Raw genomic sequence first — 16,022 nt, 5'->3', positions numbered from 1 at the left:
CCTTCTACTCTCTCTGGCCCCCTTCCATCCTTCTACTCTCTCTGGCCCCCTTCCATCCTTCTACTCTCTCTGGCCCCCCCTTCCATCCTTCTACTCTCTCTGGCCCCCTTCCATCCTTCTACTCTCTCTGGGCCCTCTTCCATCCTTCTACTCTCTCTGGCCCCTCTTCCATCCTTCTACTCTCTCTGGCCCCTCTTCCATCCTTCTACCCTCTCTGGCCCCTCTTCTATCCTTCTACCCCCTCTCTCTCCAGTTCAATGTTCTTCATAGGCTGGGTCAGAGTAATTGGTCTCTAATCGCGAGGGCGTGGCCATGAGAGAGGTGACCAATCCCAAGGAGCCCACCCCCTACTGGACGACCTATCGCAGTGAGCACAGGAGTCCTAGCCCCTCTCCCTCACCACACGACCCCACTGGTAGACCCACACTGTGGCATCAACATGATATACTGACAGGTAATACACACTGTTTCCTTCTGACATTTTCTCATGTAAACCCACAGTATCCTGTACGAAACACAGCTGTCTGTGTGTGTGTGTGCACATGCATTGTGTGTGTGTGTGTGTGTGTGCACATGCATTGTGTGTGTGTACATGCATTGTGTGTGTGTGTACATGCGTTGTGTGTGTGTGTGTGCACATGTATTGTGTGTGTTTACATGCGTTGTGTGTGTGTGCACATGCATTGTGTGTGTACATGCGTTGTGGGTGTGTGTGTGTGCACATGCATTGTGTGTGTACATGCGTTGTGTGTGTGTACATGCGTTGTGTGTGTTTCAGGTGAGACCAGGACTCCAGCAGGTCCAGGTAACGCCAGGAGACAGTCTGGAGAGAGAGTCCTGTGGGCAACACGACGCTGGGAGACGGACTGCTGTTCCTTCCGACTCTACTAAACACACAATTCAACTGTACGTGTACACACACACCCCCAACTCTGACCCAACTGAGTGCAGTTCAGTCCAACAACAGTGAAATACAATCAAAACCAGTCCACTAAGACTCCATCTCGTCAGATCAACTCCCTGGAATAACACTTATTAATAAACCTGCTCCCTGAAGAGCACTGAACTGGCCGATCTGGGCTGAGTGTTACGGCACTGAACTGGCCGATCTGGGCTGAGTGTTACGGCACTGAACTGGCAGACCTGGGCTGAGTGTTACGGCACTGAACTGGCCGATCTGGGCTGAGTGTTACGGCACTCAACTGGCCGATCTGGGCTGAGTGTTACGGCACTCAACTGGCCGATCTGGGCTGAGTGTTACGGCACTCAACTGGCCGATCTGGGCTGAGTGTTACGGCACTCAACTGGCCGATCTGGGCTGAGTGTTACGGCACTGAACTGGCCGATCTGGGCTGAGTGTTACGGCACTGAACTGGCCGATCTGGGCTGAGTGTTACGGCACTCAACTGGCCGATCTGGGCTGAGTGTTACGGCACTGAACTGGCCGATCTGGGCTGAGTGTTACGGCACTGAACTGGCCGATCTGGGCTGAGGGTTACGGCACTGAACTGGCAGATCTGGGCTGAGTGTTACGGCACTGAACTGGCCGATCTGGGCTGAGTGTTACGGCACTGAACTGGCCGATCTGGGCTGAGTGTTACGGCACTGAACTGGCAGATCTGGGCTGAGTGTTACGGCACTCAACTGGCAGATCTGGGCTGAGTGTTACGGCACTGAACTGGCAGATCTGGGCTGAGTGTTACGGCACTGAACTGGCCGATCTGGGCTGAGTGTTACGGCACTCAACTGGCCGATCTGGGCTGAGTGTTACGGCACTGAACTGGCCGATCTGGGCTGAGTGTTACGGCACTGAACTGGCCGATCTGGGCTGAGGGTTACAGCACTGAACTGGCAGATCTGGGCTGAGTGTTACGGCACTGAACTGGCCGATCTGGGCTGAGTGTTACGGCACTGAACTGGCCGATCTGGGCTGAGTGTTACGGCACTGAACTGGCCGATCTGGGCTGAGTGTTACGGCACTGAACTGGCAGATCTGGGCTGAGTGTTACGGCACTGAACTGGCAGATCTGGGCTGAGTGTTACGGCACTCAACTGGCAGATCTGGGCTGAGTGTTACGGCACTGAACTGGCAGATCTGGGCTGAGTGTTACAGCACTCAACTGGCAGATCTGGGCTGAGTGTTACAGCACTGAACTGGCAGATCTGGGCTGAGTGTTACAGCACTGAACTGGCAGATCTGGGCTGAGTGTTACAGCACTGAACTGGCAGATCTGGGCTGAGTGTTACAGCACTGAACTGGCAGATCTGGGCTGAGTGTTACAGCTCCAAACTGGAGGGGCTTTTCACTGAATAAAATAAGTAATTAATGGGAACTGTGTGAGAGAATGTGTGCATAGGAGACTGAACGGGTGTGTGTGTGTGTGTGCAAAAAGTGTGTCCAGTGCCATGAGTAGAACAGTACATCAACTAACCACGTCTGTCTGACAAGACATTTAAAATGGAGGGTTGGCCCTGGGGGGGGGGAGAAACGGTCAGTACAGTCTCAACACCCCTCCCTCCCTAACGTCAACACCATTTAACACCCCTCCCTCCCTAACGTCAACACCATTCAACACCCTCCCTCCCTAACGTCAACATTCAACACCCTCCCTCCCTAACGTCAACATTCAACACCCCTCCCTCCCTAACGTCAACACCATTCAACACCCCTCCCTCCCTAACGTCAACACCATTCAACACCCTCCCTCCCTAACGTCAACATCATTCAACACCCCTCCCTCCCTAACGTCAACACCATTCAACACCCCTCCCTCCCTAACGTCAACACCATTCAACACCCTCCCTCCCTAACGTCAACATTCAACACCCTCCCTCCCTCCCTAACGTCAACACCCTCCCTAACGTCAACATTCAACACCCCTCCCTCCCTAACGTCAACACCATTCAACACCCCTCCCTCCCTAACGTCAACACCATTCAACACCCTCCCTCCCTAACGTCAACATTCAACACCCTCCCTCCCTCCCTAACGTCAACACCATTCAACACCCCTCCCTCCCTAACGTCAACACCATTCAACACCCCTCCCTCCCTAACGTCAACATTCAACACCCTCCCTCCCGTCAACATTCAACACCCCTCCCTCCCTAACGTCAACACCATTCAACACCCCTCCCTCCCTAACGTCAACACCCCTCCCTCCCTAACGTCAACACCCCTCCCTCCCTAACGTCAACATTCAACACCCCTCCCTCCCTAATGTCAACACCCCTCCCTCCCTAACGTCAACACCCCTCCCTCCCTAACGTCAACACCCCTCCCTCCCTAACGTCAACACCCCTCCCTCCCTAACGTCAACACCCCTCCCTCCCTAACGTCAACACCCCTCCCTCCCTAACGTCAACACCCCTCCCTCCCTAACGTCAACACCCCTCCCTCCCTAACGTCAACACCATTTAACACCCGAGGGGTAAACTACGAAGCAGGATCAATGAGCGAGCCGCCATCCATGTTCATTTAAATCAGACTTTATTCATTGTTTGTAGAGAACTCAAAACAGATGAAATGGAGGAGAGGAGCAGCGAGATAGTAGGTAAAGAATATAAACACAGACAAGACAGAGAGATAAAAGATAGGAAGAGGATTGGCGTATTTACAATCATCGGCCCCCCGACCAGAGAGATAGAGAGACAGAACGGACTCTAGCAGGTCCAGCTAACAGCGTTATTAGGAGCTAACAGCGTTATTAGGAGCTAACAGCGTTATTAGTAGCTAACAGCGTTATTAGTAGCTAACAGCATTATTAGTAGCTAACAGCATTATTAGTAACCAACAGCGTTGGATTGTTCACCCGCTAACAGGGAACGTGAGCTGGGCTTAGACTGTCGTGAGACAGGGATAGAGGAGGGACAGATAAAGGACTAGCAGGTCCAGCCAACAGCGTTATCAGTAGATTTCATCAAGCGTTGGATTGTTCACCCGCTAACAGGGAACGTGAGATGGGTTTAGACCGTCGTGAGACAGGGATAGAGGAGGGACAGATAAAGGACTAGCAGGTCCAGCTAGCAGCGTAACAGCAGTGGGACTAGTAAGGTAAAGATCCCCTGGACTAGACAGTAAGGGTCAGGGTAGGGGCAGGTTACGCTGATCCTAGGTCTGTGCCTCTGAACCAGTGTCAGCTCACACCAGGGCGGTGTCTTAAATAGCACCCTATTCCCTAGATAGTGCACTACTGTTGACCAGGGCCTATAGGGATAGTGCACTACATAGGGAATAGGGTGCCATTTCAGACACAAACCCAGAATTATATATTTCAAATGTCAAATCAGACTAGGCTTGAGTCCCAAATAACACCCTATTCCCTAGATAGTGCACTGCTGTTGACCAGGGCCTATAGGGATAGTGCACTTCATAGGGAATAGGGTGCCATTTCAGACAGACCCAGAATTATATATTCCAAATGTCAATCAGACTAGGCTTGAGTCCCAAATAACACTATTCCCTAAATAGGCCTTGGTCAAGAGTAGTGCGCTACATAGGGAATAGGGTGCCATGTGGGAGGCGTCACCTAGGTCTGCTTCTCTACTCTAAACTCCAGTTTCTGCTACGGTTTCAGTGCAATCTTAAAAACAGACAGAAGCAGGACTCTGAAAGTTAAAGGAACGATGGCAACAACAACAACAGCAGTGTCCCAGCCTACCGACCATCAGCATGTCCAGTAAACTAACCATCCTCTCTGGGAGATTTAATTACTGACACTACCGACCATCAGCATGTCCAGTAAACTAACCATCCTCTCTGGGAGATTTAATTACTGACACTACCGACCATCAGCATGTCCAGTAAACTAACCATCCTCTCTGGGAGATTTAATTACTGACACTACCGACCATCAGCATGTCCAGTAAACTAACCATCCTCTCTGGGAGATTTAATTACTGACACTACCGACCATCAGCATGTCCAGTAAACTAACCATCCTCTCTGGGAGATTTAATTACTGACACTACCGACCATCAGCATGTCCAGTAAACTAACCATCCTCTCTGGGAGATTTAATTACTGACACTACCGACCATCAGCATGTCCAGTAAACTAACCATCCTCTCTGGGAGATTTAATTACTGACACTACCGACCATCAGCATGTCCAGTAAACTAACCATCCTCTCTGGGAGATTTAATTACTGACACTACCGACCATCAGCATGTCCAGTAAACTAACCATCCTCTCTGGGAGATTTAATTACTGACACTACCGACCATAAACATGTCCAGTAAACTAACCATCCTCTCTGGGAGATTTAATTACTGACACTACCGACCATCAGCATGTCCAGTAAACTAACCATCCTCTCTGGGAGATTGAATTACTGACACTACCGACCATCAGCATGTCCAGTAAACTAACCATCCTCTCTGGGAGATTTAATTACTGACACTACCGACCATCAGCATGTCCAGTAAACTAACCATCCTCTCTGGGAGATTTAATTACTGACACTACCGACCATCAGCATGTCCAGTAAACTAACCATCCTCTCTGGGAGATTTAATTACTGACACTACCGACCATCAGCATGTCCAGTAAACTAACCATCCTCTCTGGGAGATTTAATTACTGACACTACCAACCATCAGCATGTCCAGTAAACTAACCATCCTCTCTGGGAGATTTAATTACTGACACTACCGACCATCAGCATGTCCAGTAAACTAACCATCCTCTCTGGGAGATTTAATTACTGACACTACCGACCATCAGCATGTCCAGTAAACTAACCATCCTCTCTGGGAGATTGATTATATATTGTATTGTGATGGTATTATATAAGTGTGGGGGGAGGGGATTATAATAGAGGTTTCTGTTCAGTAGTCTTTCCTCGGACTTCAAAAGTAATAAGTGACTGGCATCTTAAACACCTCCCTATAGGATCTAGAGAGACACAGCTGGGGGCCACCTCCATGTGTGTGTGGGGTTCATGTGTGTGTGTTGTAATGTTTCAGTGTGGTCTACTCGTCAACTAAAGCCTTGACCGACGTGGCGACTGACTGCATGCATGGGAGGGTAGGTGGAAAAACACTTCCGGTTGAAAAACAAAAAATCCCGCCAGGTGATTGGTTGGTTAGGTGACAGGTCAGAGGTCAAGGGGGGAAGAGTTGGTCTGAGCAGACTGAGGAAGTACAGAAGTACTTTAGTTGAAGCTCCTTTTCTTTGATCTACGGGTTTCTCATTTTCTTCTTCTCTCGTTCGTCTCATCTCACAGATCCCCTCTTTTTCTCCTCCTCTTTCTACTCGTTCTTCTTCTCCTTCTGTTTCAGCAGTTTGTTGATCTCTCTTGGCCATGCCAGCGTACTTGCTTATGACGCCATGCTGGTTCAGACCAGGAAGCAGGAGCAGGAAACTCACTGGGAACAAAGGAAACAGAGTCACTACAGTTGAAATCTGAAGTTTACAGACACCGTAGCCAAATACATTTAAACTCAGTTTTTCACAATTCCTGACATTTAATCCTAGTAAAAATTCCCTGTCTTAGGTCAGTTAGGATCACCACTTTATTTTAAGAATGTGAAATGTCAGAATAATAGTAGAGAGAATTATTTATTTCAGCTTTCATTTATTTCATCACATTCCCAGTGGGTCAGAAGTTTACATACACTCAATTAGTATTTGGTAGCATAGCCTTTAAATTGTTTAAATTGGGTCAAATGTTTCGGGAGCCTTCCACAAGCTTCCCATAATAAATTGGGTGAATATTGGCCCATTCCTCCTGACAGAGCTGGTGTAACTGAGTCAGGTTTGTAGGCCTTCTGGCTCGCACACACCTTTCCAGTTCTGCCCACAAATGTTCTATAGGATTGAGGTCAGGGCTTTGATGGCCACTCCAATACTTTGACTTTGTTCTTAAGCCATTTTGCCACAACTTTGGAGGTATGCTTGGGGTCATTGTCCATTTGCAACCAAGCTTCAACTTCCTGACTGATGTCTTGAGATGTTGCTTCAATACATCCACATAATTTCCCCTCATGATGCCATCCATTTTGTTTCTGAGGTCTTGGCTGATTTCTTTTGATTTTCCCATGTCAAGCAAAGAGGCACTGAGTTTGAAGGTAGGCCTTGAAATACATCCACAGGTACACCTCCAATTGACTCAAATGATGTCAATTAGCCTATCAGAAGCTTCTAAAGCCATGGCATCATTTTCTGGAATTTTCCAAGCTGTTTAAAGGCACAGTCAACTTAGTGTATGTAAACTTCTGACCCACTGGAATTGTGACACAGTGAATGATTAGTGAAATAATCTGTCTGTAAACAATTGTTGGAAAAATGACTTGTGTCATGCAACATGGAGATGTCCTAACCGACTTGCCAAAACTATAATTTGTTAACAAGAAATTTGTGGACTAACTAAACAGCATACTGCTTAAAGGGCTGTTCTCATTAGTGCATACTGTAGCAAAACAAGCCTCTCTTATTGGACAAGCTCAGGTTAGTCCCTCCACCACTGTGCAGTTTGGTTCCTAACGGGTCTATTAAAACAACCTACTCCACGTTTAGTGGAACCATGTCTCACCATATATAAAACAAGTCGGGATTGTGTAGGAGAGTTTGTCCGGTGAACTGGGTAAAGAGACTAGGTCTGCCTCCCAAAGGGCACCCTATTCCCTATGTAGTGCACTACTTTTGACCAGAACCCTATGGGGTTCCCCTAATAGGGACTGATCCTATGATGTATAACCCTTTCTCTTCGTGGTATTTTACAGTTGCAGGATGCCAATGCACTGACTACTGAACAGCTGGCTATGGGGCCTTGTGCTTGTCTGTTACAGCTACGCAGTCAGACCAATAGTTAGCCAAGGTCTCCGGTGATGTTTGGAATATATAGCTAATGCTGGGTCTCGGTCTGAAATGGCACCCTATTCCCTATATAGTCCACTACCCCTAATAGGCCCTAGTCAAAAGTAGTGCACTATATAGTTAGAAAAAGGTGCCAATCAATACTTGTTGTGCTGGCCTGGTATGCAAAGACATGCATGTATAAACCAAGTAACATTGGAGTCAGAATTTAACTTGATCCTTAAACTGACAGGGTGTGCATCCTGAGTTAGCCATCAGCCCAGGTAGGTTTAGACAGGTGGGCTGAGTTAGCCATCAGCCCAGGTAGGTTTAGTACAGGTAGGCTGAGTTAGCCATTAGCCCAGGTGGGTTTAGTACAGGTGGGCTGAGTTAGCCATTAGCCCAGGTGGGTTTAGTACAGGTTGGCTGAGTTAGCCATTAGCCCAGGTGGGTTTAGTACAGGTAGGCTGAGTTAGCCATCAGCCCAGGTAGGTTTAGTACAGGTGGGCTGAGTTAGCCATCAGCCCAGGTAGGTTTAGTACAGGTAGGCTGAGTTAGCCATCAGCCCAGGTAGGTTTAGACAGGTGGGCTGAGTTAGCCATTAGCCCAGGTGGGTTAAGTAGAGGTGGGTTTGGTTAGCCATCAGCCCAGGTAGGTTTAGTACAGGTAGGCTGAGTTAGCCATCAGCCCAGGTGGGTTTAGTACAGGTGGGCTGAGTTAGCCATCAGCCCAGGTAGGTTTAGTACAGGTGGGCTGAGTTAGCCATTAGCCCAGGTAGGTTTAGTACAGGTTGGCTGAGTTAGCCATTAGCCCAGGTGGGTTAAGTAGAGGTGGGTTTAGTTAGCCATCAGCCCAGGTAGGTTTAGTACAGGTAGGCTGAGTTAGCCATCAGCCCAGGTAGGTTTAGTACAGGTGGACTGAGTTAGCCATTAGCCCAGGTAGGTTTAGTACAGGTTGGCTGAGTTAGCCATTAGCCCAGGTAGGTTTAGTACAGGTGGGCTGAGTTAGCCATCAGCCCAGGTAGGTTTAGTACAGGTAGGCTGAGTTAGCCATCAGCCCAGGTAGGTTTAGTACAGGTGGGCTGAGTTAGCCATTAGCCCAGGTGGGTTAAGTAGAGGTGGGTTTAGTTAGCCATCAGCCCAGGTAGGTTTAGTACAGGTAGGCTGAGTTAGCCATCAGCCCAGGTAGGTTTAGTACAAGTTGGCTGAGTTAGCCATTAGCCCAGGTGGGTTTAGTACAGGTGGGCTGAGTTAGCCATTAGCCCAGGTGGGTTTAGTACAGGTTGGCTGAGTTACCCATCAGCCCAGGTAGGTTTAGTTACCCATTAGCCCAGGTGGGTTTAGTACAGGTTGGTTAGTTACAGGTTGGTACAATGTCTTCAGAAAATATTCATATCCCTGGACTTACTCCACATGTTGTTGTGTTGCATCTACACAACATATCCAATCATGACAAAGTGAAAACATGTTTTTAGAAATGATAGCAAATGTATAAAATGAGTATTCACATAGATGTTAGAAGCACCTTTGATAGTGATTACAGCTGTGAGTCCTTCTGGGTGAGTCTAAGAGCTGTGAGTCCTTCTGGGTGAGTCTAAGAGCCGTGAGTCTAAGAGCTGTGAGTCCTTCTGGGTGAGTCTAAGAGCTGTGAGTCCTTCTGGGTGAGTCTAAGAGCTGTGAGTCATTCTGGGTGAGTCTAAGAGCCGTGAGTCTAAGAGCTGTGAGTCCTTCTGGGTGAGTCTAAGAGCCGTGAGTCCTTCTGGGTGAGTCTAAGAGCTGTGAGTCCTTCTGGGTGAGTCTAAGAGCTGTGAGTCCTTCTGGGTGAGTCTAAGAGCCGTGAGTCCTTCTGGGTGAGTCTAAGAGCCGTGAGTCCTTCTGGGTGAGTCTAAGAGCTTTACACACCTGGATTCTACAATATTTGCACATTATTATTCTCAAATTCTTCAAGCTCTGTCAACTTGGTTGTTAATCATTACTAGACAAATCTTTCAAGTATTGCCATAGATTGTCAAGTAGATTTAAGTCGAAACTGCCACTCAGGAACATTCAACGTCTTCTTATACAGTGTATATTTGGCCTTGTGTTTTAGATTATTGTCCCGCTGAAAGGGGAATTCATCTCCCAGTGTCTGGTGGAACGCAGACTGAACCAGGTTTTCCTCTAGGATTATGCCTGTACTTCGCTCCATTCAGTTTGCCCCAAACATTAAACTTCATATTCAGGACAAAAAGTGAATTGATTTGCCACATTTTTTTACAGTATTACTTTAGTAGATTGCTGTGAACAGGATGCATGTTATGGAATATTTTTCACTCTGTCGTTTAGGTCAGTTTTCTCCTATCACAGCCATTAAACTAACGGTTTTAAATATCACCATGGTGAAATCGAGTGGTTTCCTTCCTCTCCGGCAACTGAGTTGCCTGAAGGACGCCTGTATCTTTGTAGTGGCTAGGTGTATTGATACGCCATCCGAAGTGTAATTAATAACTTGACCATGCTCAAAAAGGGACATTCAATTACTGCTATTTTTTGTTTTGTTTTTACCCATCTACCAATAGGTGCCTTCTTTGCGAGGCATTGTGAAACCTCCCTGGTCCTTGTGGTTGAACCAGCGTTTGACTGAGGGACCTGGCAAATAACTCTATGTAATATATGAGGTAGTCCTTCTAAAATATATGTTAAACACTATTATTGCACACAGAGTGAGTCCATGCAACTGATTATGTGACTTGTTAAGGACATTTTTACTGAACTTTTACCTGAACGTATTTAGCCTTGCAATAACAAAGGGGTTGAATAGTTATTCATTAGTAAAAAATAAAATAAAAACATAAACTTAATTCCACTTTGACATCATGGGGTATAATGTGTAGATCAGAGACACAAAATCTCAATTTAGTCCATTTTAATCCAGTCAAAGGATGTGAATACAGGTCGGCCGGTAGGGTACAAGTAGGTAGGTCGGCCGGTGGGGTACAAGTAGGTAGGCCGGCCGGTAGGGTACAAGTAGGTAGGTCGGCCGGTAGGGTACAAGTAGGTAGGTCGGCCACAAGTAGGTAGGTCGGCCGGTGGGGTACAAGTAGGTAGGTCGGCCGGTAGGGTACAAGTAGGTAGGCCGGCCGGTAGAGTACAAGTAGGTACAAGTAGGTAGGTCGGCCGGTAGGGTACAGGTAGGTAGGGAGGGAGGTCAGTACGGTACATGTAGATAAGGTAGGTAGGGTACATGTATGTAAGTAGATAGGGTGCAAGTAGGTAGGGAGGTCAGTAGGGTACATGTAGATAAGTAGGTAGGGAGGTCAGTAGGGTACATGTAGATAAGGTAGGTAGGGTGCATGTAGGTAAGTAGGTAGGGTGCATGTAGGTAAGTAGGTAGGGTGCATGTAGGTAGGGTACAGGTAGGTAAGGAGGTCAGTAGGGTACATCTAGACAAGGTAGGTAGGGTACATCTATGTAAGTAGGTAGGGAGGTCAGTAGGGTGCATGTAGGTAAGGTGCATGTAGGTAAGTAGATAGGGTACAGGTAGGTAAGTAGATAGGGTACAGGTAGGTAAGTAGGTAGGGTACAGGTAGGTAAGTAGGTAGGGTACAGGTAGGTAGGGTACAGGTAGGTAAGTAGATAGGGTACAGGTAGGTAAGTAGATAGGGTACAGGTAGGTAAGTAGGTAGGGTACAGGTAGGTAAGTAGGTAGGGTACAGGTAGGTAAGTAGGTAGGGTACAGGTACAGGCAGGTAGACAGGTGCTGGTACATACCGATCAGGTAGGTGAGGAAAAGGTTGTGGACTTGCTGTCCCATCCAGGCCACCGTCACCAGACTGCTGATCACCGACGCAAAGTACTGTGGGGAGACAACCGGAAGTGACATCACTACCTCGTTCTAGAACAGACGACAGAGCTAAAGTGGGTCTCGGTGTGTGTGTGTGTGTGTGTGTGTACCATCTTGGGTTTCTCCTCCTTGAGCGAGAAGAGTCTCTTCCACCAGCCCAGGATGCGACGCTGAGTCTTCACCAGGTTACCACAGATCTCATGGAAACGCTGCTGCTGCTCTGAAGACCTGGAGAGAGGGAGAAAGAGGAGAAGAGGAGAGGAGGGGAGGAAGGAAGAGAGAGAGAAAGAGAGGAGGAAGGAAGGAAGAGAGGAAGGAAGGAAAGAGAGAGGAAGGAGGAGGAGAGTGATATTATTACCATTATATCCAGTGGTTTTATTACCATTATATCCAGTGGTTTTATTCAGTCAACAGCTCTCCCTACATCTCTCCATCCATCTGAACAGGAACACTTGATCAGAACCAGCTCAGCAGAATGAGACGAGTCTATCAATGGGGCCATATGATATCTGATAAGGCAGTTGGGGAAGTGCCCTTCATTTCTGCTGAGCCACAACTACCCATTTCAGGCTCAGGTCAGAACATGGGCTTATGAACCAGCAGAACTCACTGCCAGACACTGAAATAGACCCAGTGTGTGTGTGTGATATACCCACCCTCCACCCCAGATATACCCACCACCCTGTACCCTAGATATACCCACCACCCTGTACCCTAGATATACCCACCCCGTAGCCTAGATATACCCACCCTGTAACCCCAGATATACCCACCCTGTAACCCCAGATATACCCACCCTGTACCCTAGATATACCCACCCCGTACCCCAGATATACCCCCAGGCTCTCACCACTTGTTGGATCCGAAGATGCGGGGTGCGAGGGTAGGCACCAGGTAGTCAGACAGACACAGCAGCATGACAGTGCAGGACAGGCCGGTCAGCACCGAGGGGTCCAGGTAGTAGATCATCCTGGAGAAAGGAGGGGGGGGAGGGTCAGATGTCTCAATTCCACTGCAAGCCAAAACCAGCGGACACCAGAGAAATTAGGTATTCTATCAAAGGTTCTGAAAAACTACATTTACTATACCGAACAAAAATATAAACGCAACATGCAACAATTAAAGATTTTACAGAGTTGCTGTTCAAATAAGGAAATCAGTCACTTGAAATAAATGCATCAGGCCCTATGAATGGCACGACAATGGGCCTCAATCTCATCACAGTCTCTCTGAGCATTCAAATTGCCGTCAATAAAATGCAATTGTGTTCGTCGTCCGTAGATTATGCCTGCCCATTACCCCACCGAGGGCACTCTGTTCACAATGTTGACATCAGCAAACCACTCTACCACACGACGCCATTTACTTAGTCTGGAGTTGTGAAGCGGTTGGACGTACATCCAAATTCTCTAATATTACTTTGGAAGCGGATTATGGTAGAGAAATTAACATTAAATTCTCTAGTAACAGCTCTAGTGGACATTCCTGCAGTCAGCATGGCAATTGCACGCTCAAATAAGAAATCCTTAAAATAAAATGCCACAGATCTCTAGTTGTGACAAAACTACACATTTGAGTGGCCTTTTATGTAAAAAAAGTGCATGGATGACCCTTATTCACAAATCACAGATGCAAAACATTTTCTGGGCAGAAGTGAAGACAGTAGCCTAGCGTTACTGATTAGTTACACAGGGAGAAGTGAAGACAGTAGCCTAGCGTTACTGATTAGTTACACAGGCAGAAGTGTAGACAGTAGCCTAGCATTACAGATTAGTTACACAGGGAGAAGTGAAGACAGTAGCCTAGCGTTACTGATTAGTTACACAGACAGAAGTGAAGACAGTAGCCTAGCGTTACTGATTAGTTACACAGGGAGAAGTGAAGACAGTAGCCTAGCGTTACAGATTAGTTACACAGGGAGAAGTGAAGACAGTAGCCTAGCGTTACTGATTAGTTACACAGGCAGAAGTGTAGACAGTAGCCTAGCGTTACAGATTAGTTACACAGGGAGAAGTGAAGACAGTAGCCTAGCGTTACTGATTAGTTACACAGGGAGAAGTGAAGACAGTAGCCTAGCGTTACTGATTAGTTACACAGGGAGAAGTGTAGACAGTAGCCTAGCGTTACTGATTAGTTACACAGGGAGAAGTGAAGACAGTAGCCTAGCGTTACTGATTAGTTACACAGGGAGAAGTGAAGACAGTAGCCTAGCGTTACTGATTAGTTACACAGGGAGAAGTGTAGACAGTAGCCTAGCGTTACAGATTAGTTACACAGGGAGAAGTGAAGACAGTAGCCTAGCGTTACAGATTAGTTACACAGGGAGAAGTGAAGACAGTAGCCTAGCGTTACAGATTAGTTACACAGGAGAAGTGTAGACAGTAGCCTAGCGTTACAGATTAGAAGTGTAGAAGTGAAGACAGTAGCCTAGCGTTACAGATTAGAAGTGTAGAAGTGAAGACAGCAGATGGGTGGTGCTGTTGTGGCAACTGTGCTCCATTGCGAACTCATTAAGAATGCTTATGCTGCAGAGAACTTGATTGATGAGGAACACCGGGATCTTGCTGCCCACATCAACTCTGTTGTCATGGAAACATTTGTCCTGATCCAAAAAAAGAAATTGCAGACAACTCCATTTCAGCTGGACCAAATGGGACAGTGATCCATTTCAGCTGGACCAAATGGACAGTGATCTGACAAGTAGCTAAACTTTACTTTATTGAATAATCTCTGATCATTAACCTCTATGAGCGGGACAGTTGTGGGTTGTTGTTTTTATACCAGCCCAAACACAGTGGATATATGTTTTCACATTAAATCACAATATTTTGTTGGCATATTTTATTAGAATAGGATATATAGGCCTACACATTGAACTGGAAATATCAGAATATAACTTGTTTCATATTGACAAAACAAAAGCAACAGTTCTAAGTACATGCCTGCTGCTCCAGAATCTCAAATCCACTTGGTGATGTATAAATGGTGAATCCAGACAACTCAGACCGGTCTCATACTGCAGCGTTCTGGAGTGGTTCCTCCACAATGAGACACTGGGTCCAGGTGGTCCAGTTCCCTCTCCCATCATACGTGGTTCATTCCAGACAAATCTCCGTCACCTTATGGGGTCTAAACTGGTTCAGGAAGCAGAAGACTCCCAGGACTTGTGAAGTGAAAGTTCCAGGTATGTCCTGCACCCAAGCCTGTGATGTGTGTGTGTGTGTGTCAGGTTAGGTACGGTGACTGCAAAAATAAAGAATATCCACGCAAATGGACCAATAAAGCAAGTATTGTTACATATATATTTTTTTGTGTTGTTGAAAAACATAACATTCAACCTTCACCCACCCAGAGAGAAAAGTGAAGACACTTGGTTGCATATTAAAAAAATAAAACACTAAGTATACAACACAATGTTAGTAAAATGTTGTATGTGCTGCCCAAAAGTCTGTGGTGCTACGTTCATCCTGGAGTGGTCTTCTAACCAGGTCCTCGTTCTCAGGTCTCTCCTCTGTAACAGTGTTTAAGTGGGACATTAGGCTTGGGCAGGTGGGATGAAGGATCCCTGGAAACCACTGGTGGATCCTGTCACCAGTCCAGCACCTGGTCAACCAGGTTCTACTGGAACTGTTTTGGTTAATGGATGTATGTTGTTGTCATCCACTGCTTGGACTGTTTTGGTTAATAGATGTATTGTCATCCACTGCTTGGACTGTTTTAGTTAATAGATGTATGTTGTTGTCATCCACTGCTTGGACTGTTTTAGTTAATAGATGTATGTTGTTGTCATCCACTGCTTGGACTGTTTTAGTTAATAGATGTATTGTTGTCATCCACTGCTTGGACTGTTTTAGTTAATAGATGTATTGTTGTCATCCACTGCTTGGACTGTTTTGGTTAATAGATGTATTGTTGTCATCCACTGCTTGGACTGTTTTAGTTAATAGATGTATTGTTGTCATCCACTGCTTGGACTGTTTTAGTTAATAGATGTGTTGTTGTCATCCACTGCTTGGACTGTTTTAGTTAATAGATGTGTTGTTGTCATCCACTGCTTGGACTGTTTTAGTTAATAGATGTATTGTTGTCATCCACTGCTTGGACTGTTTTAGTTAATAGATGTGTTGTTGTCATCCACTGCTTGGACTGTTTTAGTTAATAGATGTGTTGTTGTCATCCACTGCTTGGACTGTTTTAGTTAATGGATGTATTGTGTTGTCATCCACTGCTTGGACTGTTTTAGTTAATGGATGTATTGTGTTGTCATCCACTGCTTGGACTGTTTTAGTTAATAGATGTATTGTGTTGTCATCCACTGCTTGGACTGTTTTAGTTAATAGATGTATTGTGTTGTCATCCACTGCTTGGACTGTTTTGGTTAATAGATGTATTGTTGTCATCCA

General features: G+C 46.5%; 1 long non-coding RNA gene and 1 pseudogene across 1 annotated transcript; one reads left to right on the top strand and one right to left on the bottom strand.

Moving 5' to 3' along the window:
- Positions 1–301: 301 nt before the first annotated feature.
- On the top strand, positions 302–10,169 carry LOC135538549 (uncharacterized). Its single transcript, XR_010455438.1, has 3 exons — positions 302–454; positions 779–906; positions 9,886–10,169. It is a non-coding gene; the product is annotated as an uncharacterized LOC135538549 (long non-coding RNA).
- The window catches only part of LOC135538548 (ADP-ribosylation factor-like protein 6-interacting protein 1), a 22,278-nt pseudogene continuing 12,378 nt past the window's right edge, over positions 6,123–16,022 (bottom strand).

This window comes from Oncorhynchus masou, unplaced genomic scaffold, assembly GCF_036934945.1.
Source record: "Oncorhynchus masou masou isolate Uvic2021 unplaced genomic scaffold, UVic_Omas_1.1 unplaced_scaffold_981, whole genome shotgun sequence".
Taxonomy (NCBI): Eukaryota; Metazoa; Chordata; class Actinopteri; order Salmoniformes; family Salmonidae; genus Oncorhynchus; species Oncorhynchus masou.
The sequence above is the reverse complement of the archived record's forward strand: the minus strand, read 5'-3'. Positions and strand labels throughout refer to the sequence as shown.